This window comes from Nannobrachium achirus (assembly GCF_963921795.1).
Source record: "Nannobrachium achirus genome assembly, chromosome: 1".
In the NCBI taxonomy this organism is placed as follows: domain Eukaryota; kingdom Metazoa; phylum Chordata; class Actinopteri; order Myctophiformes; family Myctophidae; genus Nannobrachium; species Nannobrachium achirus.
Window position 1 is genome coordinate 69,331,961 of NC_137810.1, and position 10,638 is coordinate 69,342,598.

Below are 10,638 nucleotides of genomic sequence, written 5' to 3' on the forward strand. Positions count from 1 at the left end.
TGACATAAACCGGGCTGTTTCTGAGGACGCGGGTGTCATGGGCGGAACAATGTCCAGAAATCTCCCCTCGGAGTCACAGATGACTTGTAGTTGGATGGAGTGAAAACCTTTGTAACTGTAATAACATTTTTTATTGTTTTTTGGTGGCTTAATTCTGATGTGGCAACCATCAATGGCCCCCACAGCCTTTCCGAAAGCTGGATGGCGTGCCAGTTGTGCAAAGCCCTGGCCAACTTCTTCCAATTGGTCAGGTGGTGGGAAGCATATAACCCGGTTTTTGGCTTTTCTGATGGCTTGGGCAGTTTGGTGTACAGCTCTAAAGACAGTGGTTTTGGGAATGTCAAAAGCATTAGATGTAACCGCATAGGACAGCCCGTGCGCCAGCCAGTACGTGAACATCAGCACCTCCAAATGCTGACCCCAGCCATGGTCCCGCTCCTGGTGGAGGATGGTGAGGAGGCTCATGAAGGCCTGTCTTGAGAGCCTGAAGTCTGGCTTCATGCTCCTCTCAGTAACAGTCATTACATTTTAGTGCAAATTCATTGTCATACAAATTATTGCAATCAATGATCTGTTAATTTGGCTTTGGACAATGGAACATATAAATAAGACTTGACTTTTAGGCTTTGAAAATAAAAGTTGCATTGAACTTAAACAGTAAATGTTGCATTCATACAGCATCAGCATTGTTTTCAGCAAGTGGTGTCTGGCTTTTATAGTGAACGTTTTGGAATTGGTTGGGTGGGATGGCCGACTTCGGATAATGCAGGTCATGAAGTGCTTCGAGTGCATTTGAATCCTCATGGTCTACGTGGGAGATGGTCATGCCTCTGCTGTCGAAGTAGTGCAGGATTTGGCGGAGAATGTTGCCCTGGTGGTTGCCAACCATGCTGAAGTCGAACCATCTGCCAACGGTCCTCGGGCGTCCAATCCGCTGAAGGAATGACCGCAAAATAGTCATTTCATTGGGTCTTTCAATAAGGTGGCCCGCCAGCGTGTTTTCATGCGTCCAAATGCCCTCTCAACACTGCAGCGAGCCCTGCCATGCATGGTGTTGTATCTCTCCTGCATTGGCCCATCGAATGTTTTTTTTAAATGGCACAACGAGGTTGATTGGTTGTTCTAGACAGGGGTAGCCAGCATCTCCCAAAATGAAATAACCTGGTGGTGGGTATAACAAGTTGACATAAACCGGGCTGTTTCTGAGGACGCGGGTGTCATGGGCGGAACAATGTCCAGAAATCTCCCCTCGGAGTCACAGATGGCTTGTAGTTGGATGGAGTGAAAACCTTTGTAACTGTAATAACATTTTTTATTGTTTTTTGGTGGCTTAATTCTGATGTGGCAACCATCAATGGCCCCCACAGCCTTTCCGAAAGCTGGATGGCGTGCCAGTTGTGCAAAGCCCTGGCCAACTTCTTCCAATTGGTCAGGTGGTGGGAAGCATATAACCCGGTTTTTGGCTTTTCTGATGGCTTGGGCAGTTTGGTGTACAGCTCTAAAGACAGTGGTTTTGGGAATGTCAAAAGCATTAGATGTAACCGCATAGGACAGCCCGGCCGTGCGCCAGCCAGTACGTGAACATCAGCACCTCCAAATGCTGACCCCAGCCATGGTCCCGCTCCTGGTGGAGGATGGTGAGGAGGCTCATGAAGACCTGTCTTGAGAGCCTGAAGTCTGGCTTCATGCTCCTCTCAGGATCCATATAGACCCTGAGGACTGGAACATGGGAGTTCAGCCGGGTATACGGTGGGCGCTGGAATACCAAAATGCACAATAAAACACTGGATTTAGGATGATACATAATTTATTAAAAACATGCAGAGGAATGCAAGTGGTTATTACGCAGTTAAAGTGTATTCATCAACAATATATCTATATTTCTTAAATAAAATATACATTATACATTATTTCCTTTGGTTAAAATAAGAGTTAAATAGCTCTATATTCGCATTGCTTTTAGTTGGCTACTGCTATACACTAGTGTTTGTTCAGTGACAGTAATATCCTTGTATCTCCAGCTCTTTATTACACATTTTCAGGTCAAAATTGTATCTGAAACATTTTTGAACAAACTTTCTATAGCAATGATTACTATCAGAATAAAGGGCTTTTAACCACTAAATTACTCTAACATTAATGCAGGTTTTTAATTAAAAATTAAATAACATAATAATTATTTTGCAATTACCTGTTGTCCATCTTTAAGGGCAAGAGTCTGTAAGATCACTGGATCAAGTGAGATCATCACCGTTGTCAGCACGCAGTCGGAACATGTAAACTTTCCACGGCTTCAGACCTGTGATGACAGCACTGGTGGTGCCATAATAGCCTTCGGTTTCCATGGACAAGTCACCCTGCATGAAAAAAACACCACGTGAGGTGGTCGACTCCGTCCATGCCCGACTAAAATGTCAAACCCTTTGGTCAACTTAGGCAACGCTCAAATAAAACATATATTAATAATAAATACATTTGTGAAAGTTCTGTGAGTTCTATATTCTGACTGTAATCATTGCTTTAGAGAAGTCGCCTGGACCGGGCTCCCCGGGGGACCCCTTCTCCTTTGCCGCTGGCGCCGCATCTTGTCTCAAAACAGCCACGGGACGCCTGCGAGCAGGGCCTGATCATGATCGGGCTGGTTCACGGAACCAGTGCTTCCCAAATCCTTTCATATCAAGGACACAGAGAAAAACTCTCTAGAACCCTCTGTAAAAGGCAATGGCAGCCTCCCTAGAGAGGGCCAGGAACAAGGTGAATACAGCTTGGCTAGATAGGAAGTCATAAGAATGAGTTGTCAAATCCCCTGGTGGATGAATTAGTTAATGTTCTATACTGTATGTCATGCGTTACGTTTCGTCTCCCGGAACTAAGTACCAGTGGGATAAACAACGGCCAGCCTGCAAACTCTGTCAAGACGGAGGAAGAGCCAGCTAATGCAACTGTCACTGATCCTGTGGAATATTCGACTATTCGAATACTTGAGGTTGAATAATTTGAATACTAAAAATCACTATTCGTGAATGCCCTAGTGGTCACTGATGTGAACCAGCAACTCAGTAGATGCTGAGCTCTGTTCAGCACTGCTGAGCATCAAAGGGTTGTCAGCATCTGGTAGACAGTTTCTTTACATGCTGTTTGTCAAAGACGCAACAGAGGCACTCTTTAGTGCTGCAGCACACCCTGTGCTCGTCGGCAGTATTGATTTCGTTGACTAAAACTAAAAATGTTTGTAGACTGTTTTTTTTCACTGACGAAAAGTAAATAAAAGCTAAATAAAAACTAAGTTGTGATGACTAAAACTAAGACTAAATATATTGACAATTTTGTCAACAAAATACAAACTAGACTAAAATGTAGGGAGGGACTAGTGGAGAAATGTTATGTTTGGTTGCTCTCAGATGTTGCATGCTGAAAATAGCAGATCTGCTATTTACAGCACGCAACCATGTAAAATCTGACTAAATTATGACTAAAACTAAATGACATTTTATTAAAAAGACTACTAAAACTAAATCAAATTTTGCTGTCAAAATTAAACGATGGCCACCCTTGCCACAGATCCCAGAGAACACATTCTGGGGGTGGGGGGAGACATAAAATGGCTTAGAACAAAATATGAATTAACACGTTTATTCATGATGTTTTCTTACTTTACCTCAAGGCACAACTGATTAAACTCGGCTGTGCACAGGAACTTTATGTCTCCAAGCTCATTCACCAGCTGTTGCTACATGGAGGAAACTTCTGATTCTCAGAATTAAACCTCGCTGGGTGGGGGGTCCAGGCCTGTATAGTGATATTAAAGAGAAGTCAATGATCTATTGCAGGGGTCTTCAACGTTTTCAGGCCAATGACCCCCCCCCCCCCCCCCCCCCTCATACTTGAGAGAGAGATGAAGCAGGGAACCCCACAACCTTTTCATAGATACCGTATAGTTTCATTGTTTGACAGCACGATCATCAGTGTATTTGGGATTCATGTCAGTTTGTGTTTTCAGACATTTAACCACTTGAACCGCCAATGCGCGTGACATCACTGTTGCTGGAAGTTATGTGGGAACACCTACTGAGTGGCAAAAAACTAATTTCTGACATTGACTGACCATACATCCAAACAGAAAAGTCCTTTCTGATTGTATTAAACAAAATTAAACTCACCAACATTGCGGCTGTACTGAAAGCTTGAATTAATGTCTTTCAATCTGCAAAGTTTTTGTTTCATAAAAATCCACCATAGACAGTTCTATCTGCAAAGTTTTTGTTTCATAAAAATCCACCATAGACCATAGACATGTTATGAGCTACTTTCTGTCAAGACATTCTGTGCAGGTTTTTATTTTTCCAAGTGTCAGAGTTTGGAAGCGCTCATTTTCAACAACACAACATCCAGCTGCCTCCTGCATTATGTGCAAATTAGAAAAATGTGGTATGCAGGGCCGTTGAGTGATTTGCAACTAGCACTTCCAAACTCCAATGCTCCATGCTGCTCAATGTTTTGCCACTCAGTCTAGATTAGGGGGGCGGGTCCCAGTGGACATGCATACCCTCTACACTTAATAAACTTGTCCTTTCACTCTGCACTTAGTCTGCTCTTTTTCCCATCAAACCTTTTTGCAGAAAATAGCTGCAGGCTCACATTCCATTTTCTCCTGTACCTCCTGCAGTACCCTCACGTACTGAACAGACAACACACACACACACACACACACACACACACACACACACACACACACACACACACACACACACACACACACACACACACACACACACACACACAATCAAACACAGTAGCGTTTTGCTATATCATGAAGCAGCCTACCAAGTGGGCCATCATGGTGCTTAAAACCCAGCCATTCCGTCCACTCATACAGGCAAAGATGATCAGACAACAATGTCTGTGTTCGGTTGGCTCTTTGTCTGAACATCTGTTCCTTCACACTTCGCCAAGCTCTCTCGATGTGTTGTGTGTGTGCACCAGTCCTTGTATCAACGAATAACCTTGAGTGGTTGACGGTTTGGTGATTGTATCTATCACACGGCTCCTCATCTTCCTCCTTCTCCTCCTCTTCCTCACTGGAGGAGGTGAGCTGAGGTGAGGAGGTGCCACTACTCATAAAATTTGGAGGCTGAGACGTCACACCGTCATTGACTGCAACGTTCCACAGTGCTTCTGAATATTCAGAAGAAAAGGCTTCAATGTCAGCAACCCCGTAGCTTGCTAGACATGAACTCCTCAACGCATTGCTGCGGCCCATCATTGATCTTAGAGATGCCAAAATCACAGCAATGTGCAGTACGGATGCCATTCGTCAAAGACCGTAAAGCCTATTCTGACGTGGTGCAGAATGAGAGGGAGAAGGTCTTGTCTGTGCCGCCTCTGGATGAGGCAGAGGATAGGTTTGGCTCTTTGATTGGGCCTCACCCCGACCATGCCAAACACCCAGCTTTTCCTCCGCCAGGTCCCTCCCACTCTCCCTCTTGCATACTGTGATGACACAAACCAATAAAGGAAAACATGACACTCTATTGATAATGTGAGCAATTAAATGGAATGTGAGCTTGGAGATCTGCAAAATTTTTGGCTAAAGGACGCTAGGGTTGAAATCGATAACATAAAAAAGGAGAACAAAGTTTCATCACACAAAGATTTGGAGGACCCCCTGTAGTAACTCTGAGGACCCCCTAGGGGTCCCGAACCCCCTGTTGAAGACCTTTGATCTATTGCATGAATGATTATGAGGATTTGGAGGACCCCTTGTAGTAACTCTGAGGACCCCCTAGGGGTCCCGAACCCCCTGTTGAAGACCTTTGATCTATTGCATGAATGATTATGATGGCAACGATATTCTGTTTTGAAAATCCTACAGTCACTGTACAAATCTCTAGGTGTCCAATACTCTGTGGACTGTTTCATGAAAGTATACTCATCTGCATCATTATGTCCTACTCGGAACATGCAATTGAGAAGGAAACAGGAAAGAAACCTTACTATCCCCCACGGTATGAGACCTGTTTCCTTGGGCTTTATGAAGCACTAGAAGATGATGCTTCACTGGCATCATCATTCATGTTCCTTAAAGGCATCTACCGGTATTTGAATGACAGATTGCATTGGGACGATTCAGACAGAATTTGCTGAAATGAATGACCTTTATTTCTTCTTACAATGCATTCAGGACAGGTTGTGTTCTCATTGGCACATGGGCAGGCAGGTGCTGTTGTGGGGATGAGAGACAGTTGCAGGTTACACCTAAGGTCTGTTTCTGTCAAGATCAACAGTTTACTCCTTATCATGTTAAAGTGTGCTGTGCACATTTCACTGTCCGGTTCTGGTTCTTTCTCCTGCCTATGGGATGAACCAGAGGTGAGCTTTTCCACCGAGAACCGAGTTGGTTCTGAACCGTAAAAGTTGGTTCCGAACGGGAACCACAAAATCCTTGGTTCCTCTGGTTCAATCATGGTTCATTCATGGTTCAATCTGGTGGAAACACACGCCGGTTCGCAAGAACGAACCAAGGTTCCAAAAAAGTTGAACCGGCACTGGTTCTGGAACCGGTTCTTTGCCGGTGGAAAAGGCCCCTCTGTGTAATCATAGAGACCTGAGCGACAGGGAGAAACAGCTGGGAAGCAGTTCACTCTGCTCAGGCATATGTAGATAATAGATCATTTTCATTCTAGCTCCCATGCAAGTTAAGGGGTGTAGAGCTGGGGTTTGCAAGTCAGTAGATGCTAAATTAAGCATGGAGTGAATACATAAAGCACTATTAAGGCCAGAAAAATGCCCTAAATATTGTTGTATAATCAACAGATCACCTTTCAGCTGGTTTTCAAAACAATTCAATTCCCCCAGGTAGAAACAATAGAATACAAAGAAAGGAAATGAAGATATTGCCTATATGTGAGGAGTGAGTCCATAGTTCTTCAGTCGGGCTGGGTGGGTGGGATAGAAATTGGGCTGGGGGGAGCTCTGCTGCACTGCATGTGACGAGGACAATTCTGAAAGAGAAAGAGATACTGTATTACTTCAACAAGCTCCAAAACCTGTCTGATGATCACAGATCCCTCAGTTATCTCAGATAAGTCATTTTTATTTGTCTACAAACATTGAACCGATGGAGCATAAATGAGGCTTTATTTCCTGCAGTTGTGCTTGGTTGAATGCTTGATTCTGATTAGTCAATCATTGAATTCAACGGTGTGTTATTTTTGGATAAAGACCGCTCTGCCCAATAACAGAAATACTCCATTTGTTTTTTCTTTTGTGTCTTTTACTCCTGCATCATAAGCTGTCTCTTCGCCGCCAATTTCGGCCCAATTAATGCGGCGTTGGAAAGCATCTGCTGCTGACAGTAGTTTGAAGTGCGGTGTGGAGCCACCTTTATGAGCGGTTGAGTTTCTTTGAATGCAACGTGCCCTGTGTGCGCACACTGGCTATTATCACTGTGACCAAAATAGTGATTGTTCTCGACAACTAGTACTAGGCCATCTGGCCAGTGATGTATATCGGGCCAGTTACCCATATATGGAGAGTCGGAGACCCTTGGTACCCATATACAGTATGGAGATCCATGGGGACCCCAAACATGCTTAATCAGTTATTCGTTATGTGCAAATCCTATGATGTCTATCACATCTGACATCATACAGGCTTAACATTGATGACATCAGGGATCTCCATAAATCCAAAGCGTGATGTCAGAGCGGCAAACCCATAGACTGTAAAAAAGTGTACACGCCCAGACAGACAGACAGTGTCAGCCTGTGTCGTTTCACATACTAAACTGCGACCTTTGGTCGCAAAAATGTGACCACTCAAACAAAATCTTGTTTCCACTCGCAACCCACGGACATCAAAGTAGGGGACCATGATACTGTCCACTCTAATTGTCACGCCACCATCTGGGTATACTATGTGTATCTGAGCCTGCTGGGCCCTCGCCTACGGAGTTGGTAGGTGTACAGGCCCTGTGATGAGAATTTGATATGTTTTATTTGAAGTCACATTTATTTCAGTATGTATTATTCTTCTACTAACTACACATTTCTCTGAACCACCATTTGGTAAACTGTACCATGCTTGGCTGTCTGGTGAGGACAACGCGAGGACAGCGTTGTGCGAGGCGTCCTAGATTCGGTACAAGGATGCCATTTCCACCGATATAAGTCGGTGGAAGAGGCACATGGGGCTTCACTCAACAAATACTCCAGAAAATCCCACATGCGATCCTCATCAAAAAGGGGGGCAGAAATCCTCCAGGTCCACTGGGCATTTCCAGTTCCTGGGTACAGATGTGGTGGATTATCAGGAGCATATCCATTCCAGGAATCAAAGAAGGTCACAACCAGGCCCTCAAAGTCCTGTGGTGGTGCACCATAGGGATCGCCTATAGTTGTGGTCACCCCGGGGCGAGGGTGGCGTACAGTAGGGTCGGGTTGGCAGTGACGACGACGTCCATCAGCAATCCCTACAAGCCTTATGCGCACACAAGGTTAGCTTTTAGTTAACACTCAAGGAACACTAGATAACTGTCTGCAAACAGCCGTCTATACTAACCACACTTACCACAGTAATTAACGTTAATGCGTCGGGCACCGGCTCTCTGCGGTTTATGTAGGGCAGCCTCTGATGATGGTGACGAGGAGCAGCTGGGCTGATTGGGATCAGTCACACCTGCGCTGGCTGCTGGCTGAGAGAGACGCCCGGCACCAACTTTGGTATCACCTGGGCTGGTTCATTGTGAGAATATGATTTATGGTATGTTATTTCAGAACTTTTACCTTGTGCCATATAAGTCCCCAGCATATTCGTAAAGGACAAAATAGTCTTCTGGGGAAGCCTCCAATTGCTCCCTCGTTTGGAAATGATATTCTGGAGGGTGCGAGTAGGCTACATCAAAGAGACATGCATATATGTGAGAGCATCAATAACAAGTTAAGAAAGAAAATACATACAATGGAAATAAATTGTGAAAATATTATGCAACAATGACATAAAACCGTGCACAAAAAGTAAGGAAACTTGACTTCGGTCCCCTTTAACTCATACCCTGCCAAAAAAGACGTTTTCTATAATAAAAACGTCTTTTTAACTATGGCCTTCCCTGCCAGACGTCTTCTGGACGTCTTTTTTTTAAAAATAATTAAAAAATATATATATTTTTTTTTTTGAAAAAAAAATTTTTGAAAAAAAAAACTGTTGGACCTCCAACAGTGTACTAGGCATGATCGCGATCGCGAAATTGCATGTTTAACCCCCATACCAACCCCATCTTTCAAACATGGCAGCCATGTGTGTTTACATTTGAAGAAAACATAAGGGCTGCCTTCTCCTGAATGCCTGAACGGATTTCCAAGCGGATTTTTTTGTTTGAAAGCTGTGTGCACGAATGTGTGCACCAGCGTGCACACTATTTTTTTAACCCTTTGTTGGCGAAACGGCAATATAAGAGGTCCCCCTGCTGAAAAAACCAGCAAAGACCAGCTTAAGCTGGTCCAGCTAAAACCAGCTACTTTTTGCTGGTCTTAGCTGGACCAGCTTAAGGGTAGGTTTCTTCCGCCATCTTGCTTTTTGACCAGCTTTATGCTGGTAGGTTTAGCTGGTCTATGCTGGTGTTATTTGCTGGTTTGGGTTTAGCTGGTCTTTGCTGGTAGCTGGTTTAAGCTGGTATTATTAGCTGGTCAAAGCTGGTTTAGGTTTAGCTGGTCTTTGCTGGTTAAAGCTGGTAGCTGGTATAGCTGGTATTATTAGCTGGTCTAAGATGGTTTGGGTTTAGCTGGTCTATGCTGGTAGATGGTTTAAAGTGGTATTATTAGCTGGTAGCTGGTTTAAGCTGGTAGGTGCATTAACTTTGCCTGGAAAGGATGCATGGTCATGGTGAATTTCAGCCAGGTTCCCACAGCACATGCCATATAAAAACAGTATATAAAAGTGAGCAAAATCATATATCAATTTCATACGTATACATTTATTTAACACAGCTTACAAAGAACCTCAAAAACATTCATAAATAAATAACAAATAAATACATAAACTTCAACCTGAGGAACACGCAAAACCTGGTTCTTTATTTGCACATCTGCTCACTGTGAAATGAAGGCAATGATTAGTAGCCTCTATCAGAATAGGACTGGATTGCTCACCCCCACCGTTCCCTACCTCCCTCACCTCCCTGGGCTCCACAAAAGTATACCGATTTGTGTGAGGTTTGGAGGTTTGGACAAAATGTGTTTTGCAAAAATCAGACTGCTGGTGGCGCTATAACACATTACCCCCAAATATCTGAAATGACTGGAATGTCTCCATTGCATGGTCGATCAAATCTGTAACACAACTCTTTTTGTACCTCTGAATTTTCAGGCATGCACTGTATTTTAAGAGCAATTGGGACAATAATAAAAAGCAAGATGGACATCGATAAAAACTAATCTCTAATGGAACTTGGCATTCTGTACACTGCGTGCGTTATATTTTTCTCTCGTATTTCTTGCTGTGTGCCGATGTTTGCTCTACAGTTGTCACAATAAAATTTAAATTCCATAGTCTCTGAAAAGATCTTGTAAAATGAATGTTTGGATCTGGGGACATCTTATTAAAAAAAAAGAAGAAAAAAAGTAGACCACCTATTAGTTTAAA